The sequence below is a fragment of the Ovis aries genome, chromosome 1 (assembly GCF_016772045.2).
Source record: "Ovis aries strain OAR_USU_Benz2616 breed Rambouillet chromosome 1, ARS-UI_Ramb_v3.0, whole genome shotgun sequence".
Lineage (NCBI taxonomy): Eukaryota > Metazoa > Chordata > Mammalia > Artiodactyla > Bovidae > Ovis > Ovis aries.
This window is the reverse complement of record NC_056054.1, coordinates 107,702,429-107,724,659: the sequence shown is the minus strand read 5'-3', so window position 1 is coordinate 107,724,659 and position 22,231 is coordinate 107,702,429. Positions and strand designations below refer to the sequence as shown.

General features: G+C 42.2%; 1 long non-coding RNA gene across 1 annotated transcript in view; it reads left to right on the top strand.

Annotated features, from left to right (window-relative positions):
• LOC132658240 (uncharacterized) overlaps nucleotides 1-22,231 on the top strand; it is a 42,073-nt gene that overhangs the window by 19,015 nt on the left and 827 nt on the right. Inside the window, exon 4 of the long non-coding RNA XR_009597558.1 lies at nucleotides 1-22,231. This exon is cut by the window's left edge and continues 6,699 nt beyond it. This is a non-coding gene — a long non-coding RNA (uncharacterized LOC132658240).

Below are 22,231 nucleotides of genomic sequence, written 5' to 3'. Positions count from 1 at the left end.
TTCCTTATCTGCTTCTGGTATCAGTGTAATATTATGCTCATAGAACAAGTTAGGAAGTATTCTCTTATCTGCTTTTAATTCTAATTTTAGAAGAATTGGTGCTAACTGTTTGAGTAAAAATCATCAGTGTAATGACCTAGTCCTGGACTTCTCTTTGTTGGAATGTTCTTTTGGCTACTCCCTCAATCCTTTTATTTGCTATAGTTTTGTTGTGATTTTATATTTCTTCTTGAGTCAGTTCTGCTCATTTGTATTTCTAAAAATTTGTCCATTTCATCTACATTATATAGCTTGCTGGTGTTTGAATGTTTAGTTTCATTTCTATGATTAGAGATTTTTGTCTTCTATTTAATTTTCCTTTGTCAGTCTCACTAATGGTTTGCCAATTTTGTTGAGTTTTTTTTTCGTTTGTTTGTTTAAATCAATTCTGGTTATGTTGATCCTTTTCACTGTTTTTCTGTTATCGATTGAATATTTCATTTATCTCAGCTCTAATCTGTATTGTTTCCTTCTATCTGTTAATTTTGGGTTTTGTTACACCTCTTTTTAGTTTTTTTATTATTTGTATTTGTCTGTGCTGGGTTTTTGATGCAGCACATGTGCTCTCTGTTGCTGTTCTTGGGCTTTCTCTAGTCCTGGTGGATGGGGGCTACTCTCTAGTTGCAGCACGCAGGCTTCTCCTTACAGTGGCTTCTCCCATTGTGGAGCACAGGCTTTAGGGAATACAGGCTTCCCTATTTGTTGCACATCGGCTCAGTGATTGCAGCTCATGGGCTCAGGTGCCAGGGATCAAACCCGTATCCCCTGCATTGGCAGATGGGTTCTCAACCACTGAACAACCAAGAAAGTCCCTTCATTTACATCTTTAAGGTGTAAACCTGAGATCTTTCTTCTTTTTAAATATATGCATTTACTGTCATAAATTACCCTCTGGCTGCTGCCTCGCTGCATCCCATGTTTTGGCAGTTTTTCTTCCATTTTCCTACATCTCAGAGTGTTTTCTTTTCTCTTTTTAAGTATAGTTGACTTACAGTATCATATTTCTTGCAGGTGTACAGCATAGTGATTTAATATATTACATTATAGTAAACTTTATATATTTGATCACCGCAGTAACTCTAGTTATCGTCTGTCACCATACAATGTTATTGCATTATTCACTATTTTCCCTGTGGTGTATAACTACATCCCTATAACTTAATTATTTATAACTAGTACTCTGTATCTTTTAATTCCCTTTGCCTATTTCATTCATTGCCTCACCAGTCCTGCCTCTGGCAACCACCAGTTTGTTCTCTGTATCAATGAGTCTGTATCTGTTTAGTTAGGTTTTTTCATTTGTTTTGCTTTTTAGATGCTACATATAAGGGAAATCAGGACGTATTTGTCTTTATTTGTTTGATTTATTTAGCTTAAAATAATATCTTCTAGGCCCATTCATCTCATTGCAAATGTCAAGATTTTATTTATTTTTCTGTGCCAAGTAATATTCCATTACATGCATAAGCTACATTTTCTTTATCCATTTATCTATCAGTGGACATTTAGGTTGCTCTGTTATCTTGGCTATTGTAAATAATGCTGCAAAATAGTGCATGTATCTTTTCAAATTAATGTTTTCATATTCTTCTTATAAATGCAGAGAAATGGAATTGCCACTTCAGTATTCTTGCCTGGAGAATCCCATGGACAGAGGAGCCTTGAGAGCTGCAGTCCATGGGGTCTCAAAGAGTCAGACATGACTTAGCAACTAAATGACAACAAAGAGCAGTGATCTGCACATTTGTCATGTGTCTATTGGCCATCTGTGTGTCTTCTTCAGAAAAAATTTCAAGTCCTGCCCATTTTTAAATTGCATTGTGTAAGTTTTTCATTTGATATTGACTTAAATGAGTTCTTTTCTAAATTTTGGAATTTATCAAATGTATCATTTGCAAATATCTTTTCTCATTCAGGAGGTTGCCTTTTCATTTTGTTGACAGTTTCCTTCACTGTGCAGAAGCTGTTTAGTTTAACTTATTAGTGATGCCATTTGTTTTTGTTGTTAGTGTTACCATCACCTGAGGAGACAGATACAAAAAAATATTGCTAAGAATGATGATAAAGAGCATACTACCTATGTTTTCTTCTAGGAATTTTATGGTTTCAGGTCTTAGATTAGTCCATAGTGAGTTTATTTTTGTATATAGTAAAAGGAAATGGTGTAGTTTCATTCTTTTGCATGCAGCTGTCAAGTTATTTTCAGAATCGTTTATTGAAGACACTGTCTTTCCCCATTGCATTTTCTTGCCTCTTATGTTGTAGACTAATTGATCTTATGGCTATGAGTTTATTTCTGGGCTCTCTTTTCTGTTCTTTTGATCTATATGTCTATTTTTCTGCCAGTACCATAGTGATTTCATTATTTTAGCATTTTAGTGTAGTTTGAAATCAGGGAGTATGGTGTTTCCAGCTTTGTTCTTCTTTCTCAAAACTGCTTTGCATATTTTTTCTTTTGTGATTCCATGCAAATTTTAGATTATTTCTTTGAAAATTACCATTGGAATTTCAGTTGAGATTGCAACAAATCTATAGATTGTTTTGAGTAGTATGGACATTTTAATAATATTGTTTCTTCGAATCCATGAAAACAAAATTTTCTTTCCACTTATTTGTTCATCATCAATTTATTTCATCAGTGTCCTATAGTTTTCAGTGGATAGTTCTTTTCCTCCCTTGGTTAAATTTATTCTCAGGTATTTTTTTGATGCATTTAAAAATAAAATTGCTTTCTATTTTCTCTCTGATAGTTTGTTAGCAGTGTGTAGAAATGCAATAGATGTTTTGTATATAAATTTTTTATCCTGGAACTTTACTGAACTGATTTATTAGTTCTAACATTTTTTGGTGGAGTCTTTAAGGTTTCCTATCTATAGTATCATGTCATGTGCAAGTAATGACATTTTATTTCCTTCCAGTTTCGATTTTTTAATTTCTTTATCCAATGGCTGTGGCTAGTACTCCAAATACTATGTTGAATAAAAGTGACTAGATTGAGTATCCTTGTCTTGCTTCTAATCTCAGAGGAATTATGTTCTTTTCTAAACAGTCTATTTTGTCTGATACAAGTATTGCTAACCCAGATTTCTTTTCATTTTCATTTGTCTCTTGTAGGCAGCATATAGATGAATCCTTTTAAAAAAACTGCTTTCAACCACTCTGTGTCTTTTGATTGGTACATTTTGTCTATTTACATTCAAAATGATTATTGATAAATATGTAATTATTGCCATTTTGTTGTCTTCTGGTTGTTTATTTGGTTTTCTCTGTTCCTTTCTTCTTCTCTTGGCTTTTCCCTTCTAGTTTGATGATCTGTGTGTATGTGTGTTATGTTTGGATTCATCTTTTTTTTAAAATATATCTACAGTACACATTGTTTGTTGTTACAATAATGTACATAATTGTTTAAGCTGACAGTCACTTCAAGTTCAGATGCATCCTAAAAGTACTACACTTTTTCTTCTCTTCCTCCAAATTTAATGTCTTTGATGGCATACTTTACATCTTTTAATTTTGAGTCTATTTATTAAGTATTTCTTGAAGTTACAGTTGATTTTACTACTTTTGTCTTTTAACTTTCATACTAGCTTTCAAGTGGCTGATCCTTTGCCTTTGCTACATATTTGCCTTTATTGGTGAGAGTCTTCTTTCTCATTTCTAGTTATGGCCTTTTCTTTCCTGCTTAAAGAAGACCCTTTAGAATTTCTTTAAAGCCAATTTATTGAGTCAGGCTTGTTTAGTTTTGCTTATCCAAGAAACTCTTTATCTCTCCTTCAATTCTCTTTAAAATCATTTTTATTTATTTATTTATTGTTTGGCTGTTCTGGGTCTTCATTGCAGTGCACAGGCTTTGTCTAGGTGTGGTGAGTGGGGGCCACTCTTTGTTGCAGTGTGCAGGCTTCTCATTGTGGTGGCATCTCTTGTTGTGGAGCACAGGCTCTAGGTGTGTGGGCTTCAGTAGTCACAGCATGTGGACTCAGTAGCTGTGGCTTGCAGGCTCTAGAAAGTGGGCTCAGTAGTTGCGGTACATGGGCTTTGTTGTTCTGTAGTATGTGGAAACTCCCCAGTCCAGGGATCGAACCCATGTCTCTTGCATTGGCAGGTGGATTCTTTGCCACTGAGTCACCAGGGAAGCCCTCTCCTTCAATCCTGGTTGATAACCTTGTCAAGTAAAGTATTCTGGTTGTAAGCCATCTTTTTTTTTTTTTTTTTTTTTTTTAATTCAGCACTTTAAATACATCATTCCACTCCCCTCTGGCCTACCGAATTTTTGCTGAAAATCATCTGATAGTCTTGTGGGGGTCCTCTTGTATGTGACTAGTCATTTTTCTCTTGAAGCCTTTAAAATTCTCTCTTTATCTTTCACATTTGTCATTTTAATTAGGATCATGTCTTGTTATGAACCTCTTTCAGTTCATCTTGTTTGAAACTCTCTGTCATTCCTAGACCTGGATGTGTCTCCTTCCCCAGGTTAGGGAAGTTTTTAGTCATTATTTCTTTAAATATTTTTGTTTACCCTTTTCTCTGTCTCTTTTCTCCTTCTGAAACCCTGTAATACAAATGTTGGTACACTTGATATTTTCCCAGATGCCAAACTAAAAAATTCATTAAAAAATTTTTTTTTTGTTTTTGCTGCTTGATTATTTTCCAGATCACTCATCCATATCTGTATCATTTAATCTATAATTGATTCCCTCTAGTGTATTTTTAATTTCAGTTGTTGCATTCTTTAGCTCTGACTGGTTCTTTCTTACTTTTCCTAAATCTTTGCGAAATTCTTACTGTGTTCCTACATTCTTCTACCAAGTTCAGTTAGTCTCCTTATGACCATTATTTTGAAGTCTTCATCAGGTAAATCACTTATCTCCATTTTATTAGATTTTTTATTGCTGGAATTTTATCTTGTTCTTTTATTTGAAACATGTATCTCTGTCTCTTCATTTAGTTTGGCTTTCTGTGTTTATGTCTATGAATTAGGCCAAACCACTACCTCTCCTGGTCTTGGAGGTATGTCCCATTTGTAGACTGTGCTAAGAGGCTTTGGCAGGTTGTCTGGAGCTGAAGTAGATGCCAGCGTGGAATATCCTGGGTTGCACCATACTGGGGCTGTCTTCGCAGAATGGCCGGGGCTGGAGGGAGCACAGGGTAGGTGGTTCCTGTAGTGTGCCATGCCAGTATTGCTCTCCAGAATGGCTGGAGTTAAAGCAGACATGGATTGGGGGTGGGGTCCCAGAGTATACCAGAGAAGGAGGGCTATAACAGGAGTCAGCACAGGCCAGGGTTTCCAGCATGCACTGAGCTGGGGCCATTCCAGTGGAGCCGCTACATGCATGCATGCTGAGTTGCCTCATTCATGTCCAACTCTTTGCGACCCAATAGACTGTAGCCCACCAAGCCCCTCTGTCCATGGGGTTCTCCAGGCAAGAATACTGGAGTGGGTTGCCATTCCCTTTTCCAGGGGATCTTCCTGACCCAGGGTTCGAACCTGCATCTCTTATGTCACCTGCATTGGCAGCTGAGTTCTTACCACTAGCACTGCCAGAGCTGGAGTAAGTGCAGGCCTGAGGGGAAGGGTGGTCCTGGGGCACACCACATTGGGGCCACCTTGGAAAGATGGCTGATGCTGGGGCCGGCACAGGTTGGGAAAACCCAGGTGTATGGTGCTGGGCCAACGTAGGGGAAGCTGTAGTTGGTTGGGGTCAAGTGCCTGGGATGTGCTGGGGTGACCTTGGCAGGCCAGTTTAGAGTGTTTGGACATATTGCCACCCATGCTATCAAAGGGAAGGAGAACAAAAATAAGTACTATCTCATGCCTCCTACCCTGGAGAAAATTCCAACTGTGCCCCACCCATTTGGCAGATGTTCAACAGTTAGTAAATGGATTTCCTTTATATATAGCCCAGGTGATTTTTTAAACCACTTTTTTATTACTGTGGCCCCCAGGGTGGGCTAATCTGTGCATGGGCCCCTCAGTGATATTACATCTTATTGCATTTTTCCACATCAGAAATGGGTTTCCTCATCATATCACATCTTCATTCTTCCTACCAACATCTAGGTGGTCACTGTATCATTTGTTGTACAGAAGCTGTTTAATCAGCCTTTAGTTCTTCTTTAGGAGGAATCACTCTATACAGATGTGTAGATTCAGTATCTGTATGAGAGGAGGTGACTGCAGGGTCTTCCTACACTGCCATCTTAGACTGAAAGCCTCCCACTGTTTCTTTCTTTCTTTTTGTTTTAAGTTTCCCTTGTGTGTTTGCCTTTGATCCACAGGTTATTCTATTGAGTGTCATTTAAATTCCATGTATTGGTGATGTTTCTAGTCTTCCTTCTATTACTGAGTTCTCGCTTCATTCAAGGGTGGTCAGAGAAAATACTTTGTATGATTTGATTCTACTTAAATTTACTGAGCTTTATTCTGTGGCCTAATATAAGGTTCTGAAGAATGGTTCATGCACATCTGAGAACAAATATATTCTATCGTTGCTGGATGAAGTCTTCTAAGTGTTTCTGTTAGGGTGAGTTGTTTTAGAGAGTATTGCTGAAGCAAGGTGAAGGCCCACTGGTGAGGAGCACTGGCTGAGATGAAGGCAGCCGCAGCCGCAGGGCCTGGCAAGGAGACCACGGGGGCCTCAGCCTCCCAGGGCCTGCCCGCCTGTGTTCCCGCTTCCAACCCCGAATCCGAGGAGGCGCCCGGCTTAAGCCAACTGCCCATCGAGATGCTCCTGGAAGTGCTGAGCTACCTTCCCACAAGCGTGCTGCTCGGGCAATGCCGCCACGTGTGCCGGTACTGGCGCTACCTGGTGGACACCCGGGCCGTGTGGCTGAGCATCTTACCCTACAGCCACGCTAAGCTGTGGCCCATCTTCCGATCCTGCCTCCCCCGAGACGACAATGACGACCCCAGGCCCTGCCTCCTAGGCCGCTTCTGCGAGCGTAGACCCTTAGGACGCAATCTCCACCTGAACCCCCATGGCATAGATGCCTTCCTGCCTTGGAGGACAGTCAACTGTAGAAGCTGGAGAAAGGAGGAAAGCTGGAAGGACAGCCGCAGGCTAGTTCCCTGGGACTCTTTCCAGCCTTTCTACAGGTGGTGTTACAAAAAGCAAGTGTTGGACCTGGAGGAGGAAGGTCTGTGGCCGGAACTCCTGGATAGTGGAAAGATTGAGATTTGTGTCTCTGCCGGGTGGGCAGACCAAGAAGCCTCGGTCTGTCTGTATGAGCTAATTATCCAACTTCTAGATGCCAAGCAGGCCAAGCTACATCATTTCTCTCCTAGGCCAATCCATCAAGGTACAACCAGTATCCCTTTTAAGACCGACCACCTGTTCTGCAACCTCAAGAAGGGTGTCCGCTTTGTGTCTCTGGAACACTGGATTTGGGACATGGGATTCCTGCCTGAAGACTATGGAATCATCATGCCCAAGGCCAGTGTGATTGTACAGGTCTGCCAACTCTAGTAGAGGACTGTCCTTGTTAAACAACCTGAGCGTGCCTTCCAGCACCATTGGCTGGGCCACCTCAATAATCAAGGGCTCGTAGTTCCTGGCATCCTGGGATCTCATGGGTCCAATCAAGGGTTCTACTGAGCCCTGTCTTTAAATTCTACGAGAAGCTATGAGAACATTTTTACATCAGGTCTACTGGCTGCTGCTGCTCTAATGCAGCCCCTGTTCTACAGAGTGGAGACACACAGGTGAACACGGGGAAACAGTGAGAGGGCTCCTCACCCTCCCCCCACATGCCAGGCCCCTCTGGTTCTGCCCCAGTACTCTCTGCCCTTCTGTTCCTGCTGCAGAGGCTTCATTGGTCACTTCTAAGAAGCCCTCTCCTCACCTCTGAACTAGAAGCTCAATCCCTGTGGCTGAGTAATTCTAGCACCTAAACTGTGATTTCAGACCTGGGACCAAGACTCAAGAGCTGAAAGTAAAACTAGCTCAAAAAATGTTTGGAGGCAGAGGGTTCTGCCCACCCTGTGAGCAATGAATCGGTCCCCTGTATACAACTGCTCTGAGTTGTATAGTATATAAAATTATTTTGTTACTTTGAAATTCTTTTTAAATATGGAGAGAGGAATGTATCTATCAATCATAGGTAATAAAATTTTGCCAAACTGAATAGAAAAAAAAAAAAAAGAGAGAGAGAGAGTATTGCTCACATCTTCTACTTCCATACTCATATGTATATGCGTGCTCAGTCATGTCTGATTCCTTGTGACCTCATGGACTGTAGCCCACCAGCCTCCTCTGTCCATGAGATTTCCCAGGCAAGACTATTAGAGTGGGTTGCCATTTTTTATATGTCAAATTGACTGGGTCATGGCACCCACTTATTTGGTCAAAAATTATTCTTGATATCTTCATGAAGGTGTTTTTAGGATGAGATTAACATTTAAATATATGAAGTTTGAGTAAAGCTTATTACCCTTCATGGGCTTCCCTTTACTGTGGGTGGGCATCTTCTAATCAGTTGAAAGCCTTGATACAACAAGGGCTGATCTCCTCTGAGCACAAAGAAATTCTTCCAGCAGACTGCTTTTGGACTTAAGCTGAAAATCTTTTCTGAGGCTTCAGCCTTCTGGCCTACCCCATGAGCTTTTGGAAGTACCAAACTTCCACACTCACATGAGCAAATTCCTTAAAGTAAATATATATATATATATTTACTATAAAGACATATACATATTTCTTTAAGTCATTAAAGAAATATACAAACTTATAATTGGAATCTATGTTTGGAATAGACATACTCAGCAACTGGCAGAATCCTCACACTGGTTCCCTGACTTGTGAAGTGAGAGCTATTCTGGTATGAAAGGTAAAGTGAAAGCCGCTAGAACCAACTCTACCTAAAAAAAGTAAACCATGGGTAATTCTGTGTTTGCAGAGGAACCTCACAGATTAGTACTAAGAAATTAAAAGATGCAGGGGTACTGATTCCCATTCCCAACCAACTTGCCTATTTTAGCTGTGCAGAAGACAGATGAGTCTTGGAGAATGAGAGTGAATTCTAAGAGTTAGGCTTGCTTACAGAGGACTGAGGTGGTGACTTGAACTACAGCTGCTGTACCAAATGTGGTTTCATTGCTTGACCAGATTAACTCATCCCCTGGTACCTGGTATATAGCTAATGGTCTGGCAAATCCTTGTTTCTCCATCCCTGTTCAAAAAAATCACTGGAAGCAGTTTTCTTTCTGCTGGCAAGAGCAATAATTAAACTTTCATTGTTCTATTTGAAGGTTATATCAACTCTCACCTCTATTGTTGCTGTTCAGTCATTAAGTCATGTCCAGTGCTTTGTGACTCCATGGGCTGCAGTACGCCATGCTTCTAGGTCCATCACTAGCTCCCAGAGTTTGCTCAAGCTCATGTCCATTGAGTCAATGATGCCATCCAACCATCTCATCCTCTGTTATCCCCTTCTTCTCCTTACCTCAGTCTTTCTCAGCATCAGGGTCTTTTCCAATACAACCAAACTTGCAGGGATCTTGGTCACTTCCTCTTTCCACAATATATCACATTGGTTCATTACATTGATGATGTTGTGCTGATTGGACCTAACGAGTGAGTAGTTGCAACTACTCTAGACTTATTGGTTAAAACATATGTATATTAGAGGGTGGGAAATAAACTTAACCAAAACCCAGGGACTTTCTACTTTAGTGAAACCTCTAGGGGTTTGATGGTACAGGGCATGTTGAAATATCCTTTCTAAGGTAGGGGATACATTGCTATACATCTGGTCCCTCCTACAAGCAAAACAAAACAAAACCAAAAACAACGTAGGCACAATGCCTGGAAGTCTCTTTGGATTTTGGAAATAACTTGCTCCTCATTTGTATGTGCTACTCCAGCCCATTACCAGATGACCTGAAAAGCTATGAGTTTCGAGTAGGGCCCAGGACAAGAGAAGGCTGTGTGATAGGTCCAGGCTGCTGAGCTAGCTTCTTTGTGCTCAAGTCATGTGATCCAACAGATCCAATGGTGCTTGAAAGGGGTTCTGATTGGAGACTTAGCAGCTCCCTATAAGTGAATCGCAGTGAAGGCCCTCAGGATTTGGAAGCACAGCCCTGTCGTTGTGGATAACTATTCTTCTAAGAAACAGCATCTGGCCTACTACTGGGCCTTAGTAAAGATTGACGCTTAACCACAGACCACCAAACTATCATGCTGAAAGCAAAGGAAACACAAAATGGGTTATGTAGCTATAAATACCAGCTACCATATTCGAGTTACAGAAATCAGAAGCAAGGACTGTAATTGTCACATTTTTTTTTCTCATTTTGTTATGAGGACATTTGTGTGTGCAGTGTATATATTTATGTTATATATAACATCTTAAATATCTTTTTTCTTCCATCTCTTATGTTATAATATAAGATATACTAACTATGACATTAAAAACCTTCTGCACAGCAAAATAAATGATCAACAACATGAATAGGCAACATAAGGAATGGGAAAAAATATTTGCAAATCATATATCAGATAAAGGGTTAATATCTAAAATACAAACAAAGAACTCATACAACCCAGTAGAAAAAATACACAAATGATACATTTTTAAAAATTACAAAGGAACTTAATAGACATTTTTCCAAAGAAGATATTCAAATGACTATTGATATGTGAAAAGTTGCTCAATTACTAATGATCAGGGAAATTCAAATCAAAATCAGAGTGAGAAAACCTCACATCTGTTAAAATGACTATTACCAAAAAGACAAGCGATAAAAAGTGCTGCTGAGGAGGTGGAGAAAGAGAACATTTGTACACTGTTGATGAAATTGTAAATTGGTGCAGTCACAATGGAAAAGAGCACAGATGTTTCCCCAAATATTAAAAAGAAAACTACCATATAGTCATCAATTGCACTTCTGGGTATCACACCCAGATTGAGGGCAGGAGGAGAAGGGGACGACAGAGGATAAGATGGTTGGATGCCATCACTGACTCAATGGACATGGGTTTGGGTGGACTCTGGGAGTTGGTGATGGACAGGGAGGCCTGGCGTGCTGCGATTCATGGGGTCACAAAGAGTCGGACAGGACTGAGCGACTGAACTGAACTGAACTGATTTACAGTAGCCAAGACATGAAAACAACCTGTGTCTATTGACAGATGAGTGGATAAAGAAGATATGATGTATATTTACATTGCAATGAAATATACGCAGCCATATAAAAGGAAGAAATCCTGTCGTTTGAAACAACATGGATGAAAGTTGAGGGCTTGTATTAAGTGAAATAAGTCAGATGAAGAAAGACGAACACTGTATGATTTTGCTCATATGTGGAACCTTAAAAAAACAAAACCTTCATAGAAACAGAAAAAAAGATTGGTGGTGGCCAGAGTTGGGGGTGGGGGAGACAGGAAAAGTCCTGTAGCGGTCCAGAGACTGCCCTACAACTTCTGTGAGGCTTGCATCTCAGATCTTTTGTTCTTCCTGGATTCCTCATCTCACTAGACTCCGTATTTCTCTCCCATATGGCACCTGCCCCACTCCCCCTATCCCCCACACACATGCATGATCTGCTGCTGCAGATCAAAGCTCACTTTCCTTTTATTTCACAGACATTGCCAGCACAAGACCATTGCATAAACTATTAACTGACCAAAATGCTCTGTGGTTGGTATGCGTGTGCTTGTTTATGCCTTGACACAGGATGGATGGAACATTAAGACTAGACTCCCTTAAAAAGTCCTTGGCATTTCATCAGCCTGGAGTGTGTTTTGGCTGACCCTTTCCAATGTCACTGGCCTCCAGCCACATGACTGTTTCCTGTCTCCAGACTCGTCTCTCCAGACTCGTCTCTCCACCCTCTTCCACAGAAATAATTTCATAATCAGTTATCAAAGAAGGAGTCCTTTCAGGAAAGAAATAGAGGACATAAGAGGGTGTAGTGGCAGATGAGACTAGCTCTGCATTATTATTCAGGTGACCAGAGGATGAACTGTTTCTATTTTGACTCCAAAATAAGAAGCTTCTGACCCCAGGCTGCACAGATAGCCTTTGTAAGATATTTTCACATTACTATGCAGAGTAGAGGGGAAATAAAGCCTATGCTGAATAGTCTTTTGTCTGGGATGCTTCAGAGTAGTTTGGGGGAGGGGAGAAGCTAGACTGTAGGTGACTTGCTAGAGGCCACACAGTGGGATGGGAGAGGGACTGTGAAGTTGGGGAGTAATTCCTGAATTTATTTCATAAGTCCCTATCTCTATCTGTTGATTAGCTGCGTGACATTTTATGGGTCATGTAACCCCTTTAGGACTCATGTTTCACATCTGTAATACAGTTTTATATGCAGTGACCTGACTTTCTTGTGTGTGTGGGAGTGAAATCAAACCTACAGGTTATAAAGCTTTGAATACTGGTTCCCAGGACAAGGTAAATACCAATATTTGCATTGGGGATGTGGGGCGTTGACACTTTCCATTCAGAGCTTTGTAGCTGGGCAACTGACAGTTGACATTTATTGAAAATGAGAAAGGAAATTTGACTCACACTAAAGAGGGTAGGAACCGAAGACAACCACCATATCCAGGAAACCCTAACCCAATCTTGCTATAAAAGCACAAATTCTGTGCTTCACCATAGGTTGGCATTGACGATCAAGGCTGCTGGGGTAGAGCTATTGACCCAGGAAAGCAGCAAAGTGTGGGTGGATGATGCGTGTGGGGACTGCCCAGCACGATTCCAGGCAGGTCCTAAAGTGATGCTGTTTGTTCATATAGTCTAGCATTATTTGTTCACTGCCCGCTGTGTTGCTGGGGTTTCAGTGCTTATTCTGATTCAGCAAAGAAGATATTGGGAGTGCAGAGATGATCAAGTTCAATCCCAGCCTTCAAGGGGCTGACACTCCAGGGAGAAACTCAAACAACCATAATAGAAAAAGAAAATCACTATACTGTTGTTTTACCCACAACACAGTTGTGAGCCTAGAAATACCCTCCACTGGCCTGAATGCTCCATGATGTTCCCAGAGGTAAAGAAGGTGAGGGCAGTTGGCAGGTCACTGCAAGTTTGCCAATTGAGAACCGGTTTGAAGAATGTGTGCTTGGGAAGGAAATAGCACATGGTGACACAGAAGGGCAAAGAGCTCAGAATGTTTAAGAGGACAGAGGGATTCTCTGTTACTAGAAGCTAACCTCCTTTGGAAGGAGTTTTTGCTTCATTTTAGCCTATCAGCCTGGTTTTCTCTCAGGGTCATCTTCTGAGAACTAATTTCTCAGCCAGTGGTAAGCAAATATAGTCACAGTTTCCGTACCTCTAGGCTTGGCTGGATAGCGTTGTTCTTCTCTGTCATCTGCAGCTGAGCGGGTAGCCTGACATGGGTCCCTGCTGGGCCTCCCAGCTTCTGGGCTGCATTTGCCTCCTGCAGGGTTAGGATTATGTTTCCAGTTTCCTGGGACTTGCATGGCAACAGAGTGGTGCCAGGATATAGATGGATCCTGACCATCTGGAGGGCTTTATAAGCTGCCAGGGCCTGGGAAGCTGAGCCACTGGGGGCAGCTGAGGTAGTATGAGTCACTGGAATCCTCACTATTGAATCCACTGAGCTTCAGCTCAGTTACTCTCATTCTCATCCTGCGTTCTAAAAGACTCACTCACTTTCTAGCATCAGTCTTGGAAAGCTGGCAAATGAAGGGAGTGTTCCTTTTCTTCCTGCCCGTGGGGAATAGTTTTTGCTCTGTAAACAAAGCTCTGAATCCACTCTGTTATTCAGCCTTTCTGAAAAAACTCCCCCAAAACCTATGGTGGGGTCCTTGTCCCGCTTCAGATCTAAAATTTAAGGGAGAAATGAGCTTCCACCTCAGAAAAGAATCTGCAATCAGGCTGCCACACAATTGGAGAAATACTTATTTATCTCATAAAGTATGTCTATTGCACCCACATTTCTGTTTTGGAAAATAGTTTTTCATAAAAAATGTTGCTTACTTAAACATGTAGTGGATTCATAATAGAATACCACAAACTCTGTGACTTGAAGTCGCACCCATTCAATATCTCTCAGTTCTGTAGGTGAGAAGTTTGACACATTTGGGTGAGTTCTCCGATCTGGGTCTCACAAAGCTGAAATCGGTGTTTCAGCGGATAGCATTCTCATCTGGAGCTTGGGTTCCTTCTCTAAGCTCATTCTTATTGTTGGAAGAGTTCAGTTTCTTGTGGCTACAGGTCTTGCTACATGTTAACCGGAGACGACCTCCAACTCCTGGAGGCCACATTCAGGTACTTCCCCCAGGGCCCCCTCCATCACAGCAGTGTAGAACCTCTCACGCTTTAATCTCTCTGTTCCTCTTTTTCCATCTGGAGAAAACTGTTTTTGAGAAATTCTTGTGAATATATTGCTGCTGCTAAGTCGCTTCAGTCATGTCCGACTCTGTGCGACCCCATAGACGGCAGCCCATGAGGCTCCCCCATCCCTGGGATTCTCCAGGCGAGAACACTGGAGTGGGTTGCCATTTCCTTCTCCAATGCATGAAAGTGAAAAGTGAAAGTGAAGTCACTCAGTCATGTCCAACTTTTAGCGACCCCATGGACTGCATCACACCAGGCTTCTCCGTCCACGGGATTTTCCAGGCAACAGTGAGTACTGGAGTGGGGTGCCATTGCCTTCTCCATGTGAATATATTAGGCCTTCCCAGTTATCTTCCTTCCTTAAAACTACATAGTCTAATCAAGAAGTATAATCGATCATGTTTACAGCTCTGGAAATTAGAGTGAGAAATCGTGGGAGCCAATTAAGAGACAGATAGCTATGTATATATATGATTTATATTTCTATTTGTATTTTAGGTTATGTTAAATATTCAACTTTTTTCTACACAGAACTACAGAATATATATAGACTGTCCTTCCGGTCTTCCCTCTGCCACTCTCCTCCCAGGTGCACAGATGTGCTCAGGTACTTGGTACCTGACAGTGACTAAGGAATCCAGCTGCTCTCAACACGATGTGATGAATGTCCTAGTAAAGTCAGTAATGTGTTGAACATAAAGGTTCTGATGGGACCACAACTTCCTCCTGTGCAACGGAATATACAGATGCATGACTCTCTGGATTTGAACCCTGGATCTGAAGTTGTCCCATGGTCTCTGGGGAGGAGTCCCTGCTAGGGGTGCTTGGTGGAGAAAAGGGCACTGGCTGGGGAATACTGGGTATGCCTATGGCCTTGGTCAAGTAATAATAATAGTAATAGCTTAATGGAGTATTGTTTGGACCAGATTCTGTGCTCAAAGCCTTATAAAGGCTTTTATTTTAGAAAGGAGGCCTCAGCAGCCATGCCAATCATTCAGGTGGTGTTTGCATGACATAAGGAATGATGAACCTCTAGGTGTGAAGGACAGGCCTGGAACCTGTGAGAGTCTGTTTTTCCAGGAAGGCTTGGGATGCAAGCAGCAATTACCATATATTGCTCTAATGGCATATAGCATGAGGTCAGCAGAAGACAATTTACATCAATAATTCATGGGCAACTTTTGGCCATGGGGCTCCAGAAACTCTTAGAGACCTGCAGGAAGTTTGCTAAAGTCTCTACAGTGAAGGAGAGTCTGGGGACACTAATAGGAGTGCCTGTTGTATTGTGATTTAGACAGACTCTAGAGCCGTTTCTTGTAAGGGGCCACATACAGAGTGGGCTGCTTTGTAGCAGAAATGGGCTTCAGTAAAATTTCTAAACACATACATAGCTTTCAGAACCAAACATGCCTAAGTTGTCGAGCTTTTTTTAATGTCACGAGTGCTGAAAGGGTCAATTGTTGTTTCTTGATTGTGTCAGGAGTGGAGCAACCCTTGACTTCCTAAATAATTTTGAGAAACTTAACCAAAATGGAAGGATCTTACACTGTGTGTGGAGCAATGGTCCAACTCTTTGTGAGCTTCTTTGTGAAGATCTGTAGGTCCTGAATGAGTGTGTCAAATGAGTTAGTATTCTCCCTTCTGGGAATATATCTAAAAGCTTTGGAATCAGGATCTCAAAGAGATACCTGAACTCCCATAATTGTTGCAGCATTATTCACAATAACCAAAATATGGAGACAACCCAAATATCCATCAATAGGTAAATAAATAAAGGAAATGCGAATACTTATTTTTAAGGCTGGAGTATTATTAAGCCTTGAAAAAGGATGAAATCCTACTACTTGGAATAACATGGATGCACCTGTAAGGCATTATGCTCAATGAAATAAGCCAGGCACAGAATGACATATACTGCATGTTCTGGGCTTCCCTGGTGGCTTCAGATAGTAAAGAATCCACTTGCAATGCAGGAGATTCAGGTTCAGCCTCTGGGTTGGGAAGATCCCCTGGAGAAGTGAATGGCTACCCACTCTAAAATTCTTGCCTGAAGAATTCCATGGACAAAGGACCCTAGTGGGCTACAGTCAGCAAAGAGTCAGACACAACTGAGCAAGTAGCACTTTTACTTTCACATAGAGTTGCACAAGATGAATATGTTCTAGAGACCTGTTGTAAAATGGAGTGCCTATAATTAACGATAAAGTAAATTTTGTTAAGAGGCTAAATATCTCATGTTAAACATTGTTATGCACACACATACATACATGCATACCCTAAAAGGACACAAGAAAACGTGGGGAAGTGATGAAAATGTTTATTGCCTGGGCTGTGGTGAAGATAACAAAAGTGTATACATGTGTTCAAACTCACCTATTTGTATTTATTAATTACATATAGTTTCTCATATCATTTATACCTCAGTAAAGCTGGAGTGGGAAGTCAAACATCAAAAATGGAATCATACTCTTTATCACATGGAAGCTTAAAACCCCCTGTCCTTTCCTAACTCAAGGAAGGCTCTGGCTGCTCCTCAATGTGGGCTCTGACAGAAAATTTCCAGCTAGAAGTCATGTATGTACTCTTCCTCAGTCATGTAAATGCAGTGTCAACAGGGTCCTTCAGGACCTAGATTAATCAGAAAGGTGCTTTTCCCCTGCTTGGAAAAAGGCAAAAGTCAATTGCTGAGAGGTGGGACAAAACCAGGGTCTATGGTGGCAGACGCACGAGTGGGCCTGCTTAGCCTCCTGGCTGTGCCACAGCCTGGGAAGTGGCCATGTGTGGATGGTGGTTTCTCAGCTATCTGGGAATGGCTATAGCAATGACTTCTTAGGGAATTGCCAGTGAGTGTGTCCAAGGGATTGGTTTTTCTCCCCATTATAGTGAAGCGCTCTGGAGCAGCTGCCCAGGAGCCTCTGCTTCCACCCCTATGCCTCATCCTTGGCGTTTAGGGACAACCTTGCCATCCTCCCCTCCCCCACAGACTGTGAGAAAATCACGAGCACCTTCAGATCATCTTTGCCACTTCACCTTCCTACTTCTGTCCTCAACAGTGAGACCTAGACTTCTAACCCAGGTGACTCTGTGATCACTGACTGGGGTTGCTGTGACACTGCCTACCACAGCCAGAACCTCCTCTGCTTCAAGCCTGCTGCTTTCCCACATCTGCCATGTTGGGCCAAGGGCAGGGGAGCAGTGGGGGCAGGAAGAGCTTTCACTTGGAGGGCCCTGGTCCGATTTGTATGAGTAGGAGGGCACACAAGTGCCTTGAGAAGGGCAGCCACTTCTCATGACTCAGAGTCATTCATGGCTGCAAGAGAACTTGTACCTTCCTCTGCACACTGGAAGGAGCTCCTCAGCAGACAGAATGCCTCACCTGGAATGTCAACACATGGAACTGGGACAGGCTGACTTGGATTTCTTTTCCTCAAGACATTAGAGATTCTAATATACTCAGAATCCTGTGGATACATAGTAGAGGGAGCTGAAGCTCTGAGAGGGTTGGTGTGGACTTCTGTCCCCTCCTTTACTGATATGTGAGCACTGCGTCCTGAGACCACTTGGTCCAGTCGTGTCACGACTAGCTTGGAAGGGCCCTTCCCATGCGCCAAATCTCATCCGTCTCTTCTCAGTCTGCCCCTCAAGGACCTATGTCAGGCTGTTCACCTCATACTGAGGGCATGCTCTGTGGGGAGTATGATGAAAGCACAGATAAAATTGCCTCCTGGGCTAGACAAGCAGCAGGAAGATGTGGGATGTGGACAAGAACAGACATTAAGGAAGAGCCTTAAATTTGGGACGAGGCTGACGTGGATAGTCCAGGTAGAAAAGGGCGCTACGCTGACCCCAGTGATGTAGGTCTTGAGTGTGACCCCTTCAGGCCATATCAAGAGGACCTGAAGGGAGTAAAAGGTTTCAACCTGAAGAAGCAGGCCCCAAGAGACCTCTCTCATGAAGTCTTTGCTGATTGCACCAGCCAGAAGTGACCTCTCCCTCTTCTGAACTTCTTTGTATATTTTTTCCTACATAAAAGTTTCAGGTATTTTAGTTTTATAATGACATAGCTCCTTATTAGATCTCTACCCATCAGTGTGAATGTGATTCTCTAGGGCATGGTTCCCCAGTGTTTTGTGAACCTTAGGTCTAGAGACCTTTCAGATCTAAAGTTTTAAGCCCAACTGTACTGACAGCTCCCTTCGCATGTCTCAAAGTCATCGCACACTCAATCAGTTCAAAACTGAACAACTAAGCTTGATGTTCTTTGAGTGTCTCCTACCCTAGCAAATGATGCATTTTTACTATCACCCATGACATCTTTTTCTACCTCAACTCCGTAGACAACTGATCAGTGAGTCTTCTCAATTTTACTTTCTAAATATCTGTTAAATACATTAATTTTTACTAATGTCTTTTATCTGTTTTTTTGCACAATATTTCCACTTCCTCTCTCTCCTTTATGTCTGTTAATTCTTCAAAATGTTTGTTTTGTACTATAGGCTTGATTCCTTTCTTAATCTCTTTGAACAGGTAGTCCACACATATATCCTGATGAGGAAGTCTCCCCATAAATCAGTCTAGTATTTTTCTCAGCTTGAGTCTTGTAAGTTTTGCCTATTTTTAAGGTAGTTTCTTATCTCTGGTTGTAAGAATTCACATCTACCCCCATGCACAATGCAGGCCTGGATTCCAAATTCTCACATTACTCTCATGGAACAGGGCAAGTTTCAGCCCACATACTGGTCTCCCAGAATAAAAGCCAGACACTCTCTTATACTAATTCTCAAAACCTCTCATCTAACTTTTCACAGCAGCCCTACAAGTTCAAGGCCACACTAATATTTCATCCCCACTTATAGACATATAACTTTGGCCTCTAAGGTGTATTTCTGGTTCTGATAACCGCTTGGGACACAAGAATTTCAAATTCCACTCAGCTCTTCAGTACTGAATTCCCTCTTGTTTCTGAATTTAAGTAGCATAATTTAAACATTTTAATTACATTTAATCAGGTCTGGGGCTTCCCCTGTGGTTCAGCTGGTAAAGAATCCATTTGCAATGTGGGAGACCTGGGTTCAATCCCTGGGTTGGGAAGATCCCCTGGAGAAGGGAAAGGCTATCCACTCCAGTATTCTGGCCTAGAGAATTCATGGCCTATATAGTCCATGGGGTCGCAAAGTGTTGGACACAACTGAGCTATTTTCACTTTTCAATCAAGTTTGGCTGTGTGGTTAGAGTTTAAGGAGAAGCTCCTGAGTTAATGTATCTTATTCTCTGGAAAATTCAAAAGTTTAATCATTGTTCTCCACACCCTCCAACACAGGACTGAGAGTCATTGCTTCAGGCAGAGGCCAGAACCGCACTGAGGATGCAAATCTGTGTTCATCCTTTGACTTGCAAAATAGGCAAGAGCCATATTTTATTGATAGAACAAAAGAGACGTGCGCTCCAAAATCAGACAGTAGACTAAGAAAGAGTTCATTTGGCAAGTCACAAACTTAAAAGATGCCAGGTAAGACATCAGAATGGTTTTATATATATACCTGAAAGTAAGTAAGCATTTAAAATGCCTTAAGAATGAGACTGCAATTAAAAATTAAAAGGAATGTGGTATGTCATTCCCTAGGGGCTCAACAGAAAAGGTCTCTGTGGCAGGGGTGAGAAGCAAGCCAGGTGATAGGAATTCCAGATAAGATGAGCAGGAATGCAAATCAGAAGCAGCATGGGTCCCACGTCTCTGGTAGGATAGATCCTTCTCCTAGGGAGTCATGTTTAGTAAATTGAGCCACATGTATTTGGACAATAAAGGGCTTCTCTAGAAGCACTACAAGGTCCCTTTAGCTTGCGTTTCATGTTGGGGAGGTTCGGATGTTCTCAAGGGTTCCTATAAGGGAGATGAGGTGCTGAGAGGGGCCATAGGCCAGAGAGTGCCTGAGTTCAGAATAAGAAAGGTCAGCATACAGGGACCTCACTCCAGAGGAGACTGTGGCAGGGACCAAGGTCATCACCAGTGTTACCCACACTTGCCCCAGACGAGCAGGAATAGCCGCATCCACAGAAGATGCAGCAGAAGTAGAGTGAGAGCCAGACCAGGGCAAAGTTCCCTGGCAAAGACCCACAAGGATCAGAGAGAACAGCCAAATAACTGAGTTCTCTCCCTGACCCCACAGGCACAGGGAAGCAATGAGGAACAGTGAGGAGGATGGTGGTTGACTCTTCCTATGGTGGCGATCAAAGCTCTTGGGTTCTCTGGGTGTGACAGCATTTAGGCTTCTGGTTGCTCCTCTCACAGGGCATTTTCATAAGTCCCTTGGATGCCTCTCCTCTCCCATGCTGGGGATCTCACCTACCCTGTCATAGATGACACTCTCAGGACAGCCACCTATATCATTCTGTTTGGTTTTTGTGTTGGCTGGTCTGTTTCCATAGGCTCTCTTTGTCAGGAACCTATTGCTTCTCCAGATGACCTTCTTGTCAAAGTTCTTTTAAGACCCTACTTCTAGTCGATTAAAAGCATGTTCATTTAGCTCATCAATGCATTTGCAGTTTCTTTCCAATTAGAAGCCAACACCTGAATACTGCAGGCTGTTTCTACAGCATCTCATCCCTTCATTTTCTCAGGTGTAAATCAGACACCTGTCCAGTGCATCCCCAAGCTGCAGGGAACACACATCCAGCTCTTAGAATGGTCTCACTGAAGCATTGTGTCACCATGTTGAGGTGAGAGGCAGGTAACCCTCAGATTAAAAGGGGACTTATGCAGCACAGCTCTCTCCAAAGCCATTCTCTTCCCCTTTATCTCCAAATCCTAACCTTATGTCTTCAGTTTGGGTGAGAGAGGGTTAAGAATCTCAAATGGGTTTTCAGAACCTTCTTTAAAAATTCTACAAATGAAAAAAGTATATGCCTATGAAGTTTCATTATACTGTCCAAGTGCTAGAGAGATTGTGGAGGTTCTTTTATTTGTTAATGCAAATGTATTTTCCCCATTGGTTGGATGGCATCACTGATTCAATGAACATGAACTTGGGTGAACTCCAGGAGATGGTGAGGGACAGGGAGGCCTGGCATGCTGCAGTCAGTCCATGGGGTCGCGAAGAGTCAGACATGACTTGGTGACTGAACAACAACAAATTTACCCATATGTTATTATATTATTATTTTTTTTAATATTTACTTATTTGGCTATGCCAGGTCCTGGTTGCCACATGCAAACTCTTTATTGCAGCATGTGGGATCTAGTTCCCTGAGCAGGGTCAAACCTGGACCCATTGCATTGGGAGTGTGGAGTCTAAGCAACTAGACCACCAGGGAAGTCCCAAGAAGTTTCTGAAAATGCAAGTGTAGGGCAAACAGATGTGATTTCAGCTGTGTGTGGTGACAGTTGAGGGGTACCACAGATGAAAAAGAGCTGACAGACTGGCTGTCTGCACTTCTCTAAACTGAGATTCGGTACTGCTTTCACGTTATATAATTTTGAAAACTATTTCACGTCTCTAAGCCTCAGTTTCTTTAGCTGTGAAATGCCCTGTCTTCCCAGTTGACGGCTCAGAACGGCATGATATTGGGTGAGTAACAGTCCCTCCAAATACAATAATAAGCTTTTGTTCCCTCTTGCCCCTTTCCCAGATCCTGGCTGAGTAACAATCCATCACACCAGGCTGGTGCAATGGTCACCCTGGACCACAGGGCCACAAACGACCTGAAGATGACTTGGATAATCAAGGGCCCCCCAGGGAGCTGGAGCAGAAGAACCCTGGGACCAAGCTCTGAGTCTGCCCCTGAGCCAGCCCAACTCCAGTCTCACCTGTGTGGTCAATGACCATGTGGACCAGAAAACTGCCACCATAGACCTTGGGGAGCTCTGTTTGGGATCAAAAGCATGCCAAGCAAA